Here is a 10,571-nt window from a genome sequence, read left to right on the forward strand (position 1 = left end):
TCTCGGCCTCCCGAAGCCGCGGGACCCGGCTGGCCGCGCTCCCGGCGCCGAGCGCGCACCCTCGCCGGGACACAGACGCACACTCACCCGACACACTCGCTCCTGCTTGCCGTCGGCGGAGAGTTGAAACAGCTGTGGGATTCGCCCAGGCGCTGGAAATGAGGGAGGGACGCGAGCCAGAACCGTGCGTGCGAGTATGTGTGCGCAACACACAAACGAAGGGAGGCATCTCTAATAAATCAATGATCGCAATAAAGTCAGGAGGATCATCGATCAGGTCCACTTGGCTGCGAACGAAGAGAATCTTTGCCTCTTTTCCACTTTCCTTTTCTTCTCTCTCTGAGCGGAAGGAGCCAAGTGTTCCGCGGAGCTTGCGAGAGCCCGGGCCGGGCGCTCCCCTCGTAATGACACGTTAATAAATGTTTTCTTTCATCTGCTTTCACAAGGGCTCGCCTGGGTCTGCAAACACCGACCGCCTTTGCCGAAAGCCCCGCGCTTGCCTCTAGACACACTTGCCTTTGCACACGCGGGCTGGAGCCGGGCCCGCAGCGAGATCGCACGGTGAACCGCCCACGCGCCACGACCTGCACACGCGCCCAGGAAGCTCCCCGAGACATTAACTTGAGCTTAAGTGAAAATAGCTGCGTTTGCCCAGAAATGGTCCGGGAACGGGAAAGAAAGGAGAAACGGGCTGCTTCTGAAAGAAGAGAAATTCGACTCAAGGTGGTGCTGTCTACCGCCGTTTCCACTGTCCCCTGAGCCACAGAAGAGGCCGGAGGGGGACGGGGCTGCAGACAGGGGTGGACAAAGAACCAGCAGAGAACCAACTAGTAGCTGCAGAAAACAGCTGTGTCGTTAAGGAGCAAGTGACTTTGCGGTAGTAAATTTACTGGCAGGCCGTAGTTACTTATTTAAATCTAATAATCTTACAAGGTAAGGAGTAGGATTATAGATATGGAGACAAAGTCACTGAGAGGTTATGTAAGTGACTCAAGGTCACAGAATTGTAAGTGGTGGACCTAGGACTCGAACCCAAGAAATTTGGGTCCAGAGTTATGTTCTTCATCCCAAGCCACTGTTACTTTTTCAGACCAAGATCTCTGTTCCCTGGTGGTGTCCTTTTTCATGCTAGTTAGGGTTGTCATGTTTAGTAAATAAAAATGGACAGTGGCCCATGAGGATATTCTTACACTAAAAAATTCTTTGTTGTTTATGTGGAATGCGAATTGGGTGTCCTGACTCAGTGGAGGGCAGGGTGGGGTGGTGAGTTTGGGTCTAGACTCTCCCCACCATAATTTCCCTTACTCGCCCCCCCCCCAATTAATTTAGTCTAAACAAATCAGAAGAATCTGGCACTTTTCCAAGTTAAGATTTTGGTGCTCACCTTTGGCACCACTGGGCTTGCTGACCACCTGCCTTCCATTAGCCTTGGAACAAAACGTCAGGCTTACTTCGCCATCACAGACCAAAAAATAATGGGGACCCCTCCCCTTCTGCTGCATCTCTGTGGAGGGAAGGGCATGTTGCTGCACAGCCTCTAGTGTGGTGCTGCCTGGTAGACATATAAGATGGGCCATGTATGTAATTTAAAATTTTCTAGTAGTTGCAGTCAACAGTAAAAAGAAACAGGTGAAATTAATTTTAATAATATGGTTTATTTAAACTTGTGTATCCAAATATTACATCAACATGTAACCAAGAAAAAAATTATTACTGAAATATTGTATTCTTTTTTTCTAATTCTTTGGAAGCTAGTGTGTATTTTATACTTACAACATTTCCCAATTCCGACCATCCACACGGGGCTGTGGGTTCCCATTCTGGATAACGCAGCTCTGGCAGGTTGCATGGTCCACTGCTGAGTGTTTCCATCAGGTTACTGCATGTAATCAAGCCTCTTAACAGTGTTTCAAGAAAACTGAGAAAGGTAAAGGGATTGATCACGGGCACAAAGTCAGCAAGTGGGAATTTAACCCACATGCAGCTGTGCCTGCCTTTGGGACACGTATACCCGGCACCAACAGTTTTCCAGTTGGGTCCTCAGAGCCCCATGGGGGTGCCTTAGGGGCCTGGGGTAGAGGAGGGAGGTGAGATCTGCTTTTTGTTTGCTTTTTATGTTGGGTTCTGGAGAATATTTCAGAGGTGGGGGGATTTCCACCATAAAAAAGCTCAAAAACACTGCCTTCCTTCAGGCCTCAAGTTCATGAACATGACTCTCTCCTCCCTAGATGGTCTGCCTACAATTTCTTCCTCCATCCTTCTCTGCTCATCAGGGAACCGCAGTAATGGAGGGGCTGCGCTGGAGGCTAAGAAGGTGCCATTATCTTTTTGGGTGTTCTTTCCACTGTTGCTGTACAGAGACCAAACATCGTGATGTCTGTGTTTTGCCTCTTGTCCTTTGATAGGGGGTTGGTGACAGATCTTGTGCCTCTTTGTGTATACCCGCGTGTGCACACACACCTGTGTGTGAGCATGCAAACACGTGGGTGTGTTCACTGTGGATGGCGTTTCAGGTCACGCCTTACTAGCTCAGTCACTCACTAGGTGGGAGGGGCTGCAAAGGGCTCTCTGACCACGTTTCTTTCCCATAATTCATAGCAAACTCCATGATCCTCTGGGTCAAGGCCTTGGCCTAAGTTTTCCAGGTTCCTTCCAGGCGGGTGGAGACTCCTGGCCCCATTGCAGAGCACAGCGTCTGCCTGGGAGACCTCAGGGGCTCAGATGTCCCCGGCCTATGAAGTCACTCAGCCATGACTAGGTTGGGCCTAGGTGGGCACTCAGCAGAATTCTCAGGATCCTCCCGCCCTCCTGATTCTACAGCCCCCGTCTATCTCCAACCACCCCATCTGGGACAGCCTTTCTCTTCTCGTGTCCCTTGTCACCCTAATGCATCTCTCACCAGGATTGTCCTGCCTGGATACTGGGTCTTTTAGGCTCCTCCTGCCACTCCCGACTCATCACCTCTTTTTGTTGGTTTAACCTGGAGAGGACCCTTCTCTTCACACCTACGCGCTTCATTTTTTCTTCCTTCAAGTCCACTGGCGGGCCTCTGTGCAGAGTGCCTGTCTGGTCTGTCTACCTTGCAAAGCCAGACTGCTGTTCTATTTCCTTGATTCCTGTGCGACAATTAAACAAACAAACAAACCATTCCTGCTGTGTGTTTCTTGATCTCCATCGGGAGGCTGAAACTCAACCTGATTGTCCGAGCGTGTCTGGCTGCATTTGGGTTGGAGTAGATGGGATTTTATGAGGGTTGTAAGAGTCAAGCTTTTTAACGGGTCTCGAACAAATTGACACGTGAAGGAGAAATGTAAAGTAGAAACATGGCTGCACACAGGCTTGGAAACGTGAGCCACAGAACTGGGGCATAGGTGGCTTTAATAACTCACACGAATTTGGCTGTAACTTGCTTCTTTGTACAAACGCAGAAGAGGCTGCAGTCACCCCCAGGGGGCTGGGATCAAAATTCTCAGTTCCTGAATGGGGACAGTTTTGCATGGGTTTTAAAATACAAATCCCAGAATCATCCATAACATTATACATCTGTGGTTAATTTTGCTGAGTTTTCACTTAGACCCAGCTGTCTTGTCGGTAGAAATGCAAGTGCATTAGGGAAAAACTGTTTATACTTCTTGAGATATTGTGATAATGAAAAACAGCACCATAAACCCCTATTAAGTCAAAAGAACATTAATTGTGTTTCACGCTGCCTCCCCGGGCCGGCACGCTGACACAGACACGTTTTCCTTCAGCAAAACAGGGCCTGTCTTTGCTGCACAGTCCCCGGCTCCCCCCTTAATTACACGTAATTGTAGAGTCTAATTTATTTTAACGCCCAACGCCTAAAAGTGCGCATTCATGAATCAAGGGTTAGATTGTGAGGTAGGAGAATTATGAATGCGTATAATTGCAGTCTCCCAGGGGCTGCTTATGAGCGATCTCGAACATCCAGGATGTTTATTCTGAATTCTCACAAATAAAAGACAGTCGGGCTGCCTCCAGTTAGGAACACAAATAACAGTGACAATTTGTCTAGTTGCTTAACCATTCTTCGATAGTGATCTTTCGGATCAGCGGACAAGAGAGATTAAACTCATGGATTTTGCCGTGTGGTGGAGCAGACACAAGCAGCTTGGGCGCACGTGTGACTGAATATTCCAGTGAGCAAGGGGCCCCTGGCAGCATGGCTGCAGATCTCTGTGGAGAAAGGGAGCTCCTGCATCTTTGGTGGATGATGGTTTTCTCGAAGGGAAGAGCAGGGTCCATCTGACCACACGTGCAGATCGATATAGCCTGGGACACACACCTGTTTCACAATTGCCTTCCAGAAAATCACTTTTGAGCTTTGATTATAATTAATCGGTGATGGTTAATGTTGGTGGAGATTTAGTAAAATCGCAATGATGACTTAGTGCTTCCGCTGGGTGGAAGTTCTAACCAACCTGGACTCTGCTCCCCCTGGCTAGTGTCTCCTTAGCTGATCTCCCTCGGTCTCAGTTTCCTTGTCTTACAAATGGGGATAATAATTAGGACACTGCAGACTGTCATGTGGATTAAGTGAGATTAAGGAAGGTAAAACGCATGCATGGTGCCTGGCTGGAAGGTGCACGATGAGTGTTCACTGAATCAGAAATGAACATGTGATATCACAGGCCTCTAGAGAGACTCCTCCAACTGCAAAAACTGACTGTGAAAACCCACAGCAGTAGCTGTGATGAGGCCAAAGCAAACCAGATCATGCGACTCCTGAGCTTAAAACCCCCTTCTCTTAAGAGGAAAATCCACACTCCTGAGCAGGACCATGAGATCTACATGGTCCCGACTCTGCCCATCTCTCTAACATTTTTCTCTGCTTCTATATTATGAAAATTTCAAAAGAAAAATTAAAAAAATAGTACAGTGGATATGTTATACCTCCCACTTAGAGTCAACAGTTGTTAATATTTTTCCATGTGTGCTTTATACGTTGTCAAATCATTTGGAAAGAAGTCGCAGACATCACGGTACACCACCCCTCAGGACTTGAGCGGGCATCTCCTAAGAAAAGCCCGTTCTCCCTGATGACCTCTGCATCGTTATCATACCTAATGAATGCTAATTCCATAGTCACTCCCCAGCTCGCTCACATTAACGAAGCCAAGGGTGTCTTTCTCTTTGTTCCTTAAGCCCTTTTCTGCCTCAGGGCCTTTGCACTTGCTGTTTGCTTTGCCTAGAATCCTGTTCTCTCCTGATATGCACATCTTTTGCTCGTTCATTCAAATTTCAGCTCAAATGTCACCTCCTGAGAGTTCTCCACTGTCTGTTTCACCTACAGATGTTCCCTGAGCTCCCTTACCTTCTACTGTCCCTCCCATTTTATTGTCTTCCAATAACATGACACTCTATGACATTATTTTTATTCTGTGTCTGTGACCAAGGTCTCTTTCCCCCTCCCCATCTCCACCCCACACTAGCAACAGGAGAGCAGGGGCTGTGTCTGGTTTGTTCACTGTTTTAGCCCAGTGCCCAGCACGGTGTCTAGTACAGTTGGTATTCAGCATGTACTTGTTAAACAAATCAATGTCCCTGAGTGTGACGTTTTCGAACAGAAGAGGTGGCAAAATGGAGTGACTGGGACCCCAGTATTCAGAGACAAATCTGCAACATTCAACCCCAGTACTACTACTCACCAGCTGTGTGTCACCATGTCTCTTAAACTCCTCTGCCAAATAGGGACAATGACAATCACCTCTACTTCCTAGAGTTGTCATGAGTTATTAATGAGTTTATATACAAAGTGCTTAGGACAGTGCCTGGCACATAACCAGCAGTTTTCCTTGTGCATTTACAATTACTGTTAAGTCAGTTGGCTAGAGGCCCATGATTTTAAGCACCATTGGCCACTCACAGGCTCACACAGAAACGGTCTCCAAGTACAACGCCCCGCAGAAAACTTCTTGGAAGGGCTGATGCGACCGCGCTGTTGGCCACATGCTGCCCTGTGAAAGGCCAGACAGGTCAACATTTGGCCTGGAAAAGGCTCTGGTTGTTTACAGCGGGCATCTGGGCTGATGCATCAGGGCCCAAGGTTAAATATTTTGACGCTCACCCCTGAGACCAGCCCTTAGAGGTTCACACAGGAGCTGAGCTGGGGAAGCTGGAGAGGAGGGGACCCCTCTCCCTGCTGGAGGGTGAACCCAGCAGCCTGGGCTCTGACTCAGCAGGTCCCCTCCCACATGCCGTCTGGTAGGTCGACCGTTATGAATTTTACATTACTGGCCCGTAGGGGCACGTAGAGAAGTACATATTTTTCAGCTAAAGCGGTAATAAAAAATGAGTTAGGAAATCAAAGAAAGTGTTGGGAATTTGGATAACAAAAATTGCATCTAACTGGGGATAAAACAGGTAGTCTGTCCAGGAGAGTGTACATGAAAAATAGATACTTGCTTTTTTTGGGGAGGAGAGAAGGGTGTTTCCAACATTTGTTTGTACAGTTTTTGTAATAGCAACTCTTCTTGGGGAAATGGTCCCGACCCTGTTTTTAATGCTTGAGCCTCTGGTGGAATGGCTTTGACCTCTTGCACCAAATTTGGGGCGTGTGACTCAAACCTGGCCAATCTGTGCATTCCATGCTCTGACCAGTGATTGGTTCAAATATGGGCACATGATCCATTTTGAGCCAATGGGAATCAGGCCTAGGATTTTCATTTGCTCTATTGAATGATAGCTTTTTCCCTTCTGTATTTGAACTGGGTGATAATAGAGAAGCTATTGGAGGCCACACGTGGCCAAGGAAATGAAGCAGAGCCATGAAGTAGGTAAATTGTATGGCGATTCTAAGATGGCCCTGTGGTTCTCTATAGGCCCTGGAGAATTTCCTCCCCTTCAGGGAGGATTTTACTCCCATGATTAGGTTCAAAGGAAAGGATTTTGAAGAGGTAATTAAGACCCCAAATTAGTTGAATCAAAAGGGAGACTATCCTGGAGGGGCCTGACCCAATCAGGTGAAGGTCCTGAAAGGTGACTGGCCCATTGTGGGCCAGGAATCAGACGCTACAGGTGTCCTTGAAAGGGCAAACTGCCATCTTGTGGAGAACGCCACTTGGCAGGAAGTGGCCTCTGCCTGACAGCAAAAAAGTGGGGTCGTTCTCCTACAACCACAAGGAACTGAATTCTTCCACATTCAGGAAGCTTGGAAGAGGACCCTGGGACGAGGTCACAGCCTCAGCCACCCTCAGCTAAAGGCACTGAAATCAGGCCTTGATTTCAGTCTGCTTTGACCCTGAGCAGAGAGAAGCCAGCTAACCCATATCCAGATTTCTGACCCACAGAAGCTGTTAGATAATAAGTTCGTCTTGGCTTAAGCTGCCACGTTTGTAGTACTTTGTTATATAGCAATAAAAAAATACATGTGTGAACAGCTAGGTCAAGTTGTACCTGAAGCCAGATAGATACCACTGGCATTTTCAATTACATGAGCCAATAAACGCTCTCCGTCCCTCTTTTTTCACTCAAGTCCCAGGATCGCATCTCACCAGCCTGGCTTATTTCACACACCCCTCCCTGAGCCAGTCACTAAGCCTGGGGACATGAAACATAGTGCTGTGACTGGCCCCGTCTGGGTCAAAGGCTGGGAGCTGTGTGCTTGTGTGGTTTGGTATCATTTCACGTGTCTTACACCCTGACCCTGAGGATACAGACTTCTGTCTATACCCTCTGCATCTTTCCGGGTCCTGTCTTAGCAGCTGTGGTGGGTGTGGGAGGCTGCACAGCATCATGGTTTAGGGCAGGAGTTGGCAGACTTTTTGTCTAAAGGGACGGAGAGTAAAGAGTTTAGGCTTTGCAGGTCATATAGGTCTTTGTCACATTTTTTTTTTAAACAACACTTTAAAACTGGAAAAAGCATTTTCAGATCATGAGTCGTACAAAAACAAACCAGGCTGCTCAGATTTGGCCCGCAGGCTGCAAAGTCCAGGGCCATGGTTCAGGGCACAGACACTGGAGCCTGATCGTTGGGCTCAAATCCAGTCCCCCACCTCTTACAAGCATTGAGACCCTGGGCCAGGTACTTTACTTCTCTGAATCCCAGTTTTCTTACCTGGAAAATGGGGATAATAAGTATACTTCCCCCATGAGGTGGTTGGGGAATTCAGTGAAGTACTGTGTGACACCGTTAAATAGTGTTTGGTCCAGGGTCTGGGATATGTGTTATTATTTGTATGAGTGATCATTGATCATCATTCTTTCCCCACACCCTGCAATTTGAAACCAATTGAGAAAAAGACTTGAGGATCCAGCAGGTGAAGACCAACTTGGCAGTATTTTTTCTGGTAAGGCTGGATTATAATGCATGACTTAACCCTTGGGTTTCCCCGATCCACCTCCCCCCAACCCCCTCCCAGAACCTCCAGAGCTAACACTTACTGTGTCACACCTGCAGAGTCTCCACGGTGGTACCTGGAGGCTGATGAGCCTCAGAACTGCTCCTGGGACCCTGACTGAGGTGCAGTTAATGCAGGAAGGGGAGGAATGGGGGCCAACCTGTCACTTGGTTGTCCTGTAGTCATCAGGTTGACTGAGCTCCCATTTCCACTGTAGTAGGTTGAATAACATCCCCCTAAAATTCCTGTCCACCCAGAGCCTTGGAATGTGACCTTATTTGGAAAAAGGGCCTTTGCAGAAGTAAATAATTAAGATGAGGTCATACTAGATTACAGCAGGCCTAATCCAGGGACTGGCATCCTTATAAGAAAATGGGATAAAGATACCAAGGAAGAGAGTCATGTGAAGATGAAGGCAGAGATTAGAGTGATGCAGCTAATAGCTAAGGTATACCAAGAGTTGCAGGTAGCCACCAGCAGCTGGAAGAGGCAAGGAAGGGTCCTCCCCGGAAGCTCTGCGGTGGGTGTGCCCTGCAGACACTTTGATTTCAGAATTCTGGCCTCTAGAACTAAGAGAATAAATTTGTTATTTAAAGCCACCCAACTGTGGTTTTGTTACAGCAGTCCCCGGACACTAATTAGGGATCATTCCTTCTCCCTTGGGGTGTGTGAACGATGGTGGTGATGGAAAAAAGTTTCTGTCTGGTGACACCAGTGTAGGGGGTCTCAGCCCAGGCAGCAACCAGAGATTCTGATTTAAGGGGTTAGCAATGGGCCTAAACGTAGGTATTAAAAAAAAAAAACAAAAAAAAACCTTTTTTCAGGAATGATTTGTATACTATAAAATTCACCCATTTTACGTGTACCATTGAATGATTTTTAAATTTCTTGAGCTGTGCAACCATCACCATCATCCGATTCTAGAACTTTCTCATCACCCCTAAGATCCCTCATGGCTATGGATCATTTTAAAGCTCTCCAGGTGATTCTAACCTGTGGCTGAGCTGAGAGCCTGCTTAGGGGCGGGGCCTTGGGAAACAGGTGGCCCAGGGTGCTGAGGCACCTAGCTGACACTGAAATAGATGTGTATGGAGTTTTAAAGACTGTAAATAAGCATCCACAGCAGCGGTTTTGGTTGTGGAGAGGGAGGGAGGGAGGGTGAAGGGGGTAGGGGAAGGAACGGATGCTGGCTGCTGACATGGGTTGGTGAAAGCCCAGGGCCGGGTCTAGAAAGGTCCATCTGGGCTGTGAATAGTGCTGGGGAGGGGCAGGGAGGAGGAAAGAGGCACACTCCACATTCCATCTGAAAAGCGATGCCCCTTCTCCAGTCCACACATCCTACCTCCCCTGGAAGTTGTGGGGAGGCTGGGAACCGGGATGGGTATGAGGAGTCTGCAAGATCTCCCCCACGGCCCAGAGCCAGAGGGGTGAAACATCACCCTGAGGACACACAGCCCAACAGAAACAGAGGACAGCGAAGGATCCAGGGGTTCTGCTCTCTGCACCTTGATGCGGCCCTCTGACTCTGGAGGACTACAGAAAAGCTGGGACAGTTCTATCCTGATCAGTGTCCAGGGCCCACCCCTGCGGGGACTCCTGAAGCATCCCCTTGCCTACCTTCCAGCAGGACCTGGCCTCACCCCGTGACTCGGCCTCTAGTCAGTCACAGCTCTGTCCTCTGCATGGCTTGGCAATCTCTACCATTTGGCACCCAAGCTTACCCTCATCCTATGATTGTTCCTGGTGACTCATCGGTTTGTGCTTATATCCAGTCGTCCCGTGACTCTGGCAGGCACTGGTGTCCACAAGGGCTGGGCTGCCTACCAAGACTGTAGCTAAGTCTTCAGTGATGTGTCCAGTTTATCCTGGTCTGTCCCCTTCACCTTGGAGAGAGTGATTTAGTAATATTGTGTCTGGGAACTTGGTTGCAAAAGTAGACCCACCTTGTCTAGTTTAAGCAAGAAAGGGATTTGTTAAGCCACATCAAGCGTTCCCGTATCCGTGGGAGGGTCAGGACGCAGGCTCTGAAGCTACGCGACAGGAACAGACGGCAACCACACGATGGTAGCTGCTTTGGCAACACGCCACAGCCACGCTGTCTGTCCTGATAAAGCTGGGTCCGGACGCTTAAGGCTCAGCAACTGCTGAGCTTCTGGAAGGACTAAAAGCCTCATCACAGTGTTTTTTAGAAGCTCACAAAGCTCACGTACA

At 48.3% G+C, this 10,571-nt stretch overlaps 1 protein-coding gene and 1 long non-coding RNA gene across 3 annotated transcripts in view; one reads left to right on the top strand and one right to left on the bottom strand.

Annotated features, from left to right (window-relative positions):
* Positions 1-569, bottom strand: part of SULF2 (sulfatase 2) — a 106,891-nt gene extending 106,322 nt beyond the window's left edge. The window contains exon 1 of one of the 2 annotated variants that reach the window (XM_006921896.3): positions 88-569. The gene's annotated coding sequence lies outside the window, so the exon portion shown is untranslated. The remainder of the gene's footprint in view (positions 1-87) is intronic. The other variant, XM_025040050.1, reaches the window with a different exon arrangement.
* LOC107196402 lies at positions 7-3,147 on the top strand. The gene is made up of 2 exons (XR_001517788.2): positions 7-194; positions 447-3,147. It is a non-coding gene; the product is annotated as an uncharacterized LOC107196402 (long non-coding RNA).
* Positions 3,148-10,571: the final 7,424 nt, after the last annotated feature.

The sequence above is a fragment of the Pteropus alecto genome, unplaced genomic scaffold (assembly GCF_000325575.1).
Source record: "Pteropus alecto unplaced genomic scaffold, ASM32557v1 scaffold45, whole genome shotgun sequence".
NCBI lineage: Eukaryota > Metazoa > Chordata > Mammalia > Chiroptera > Pteropodidae > Pteropus > Pteropus alecto.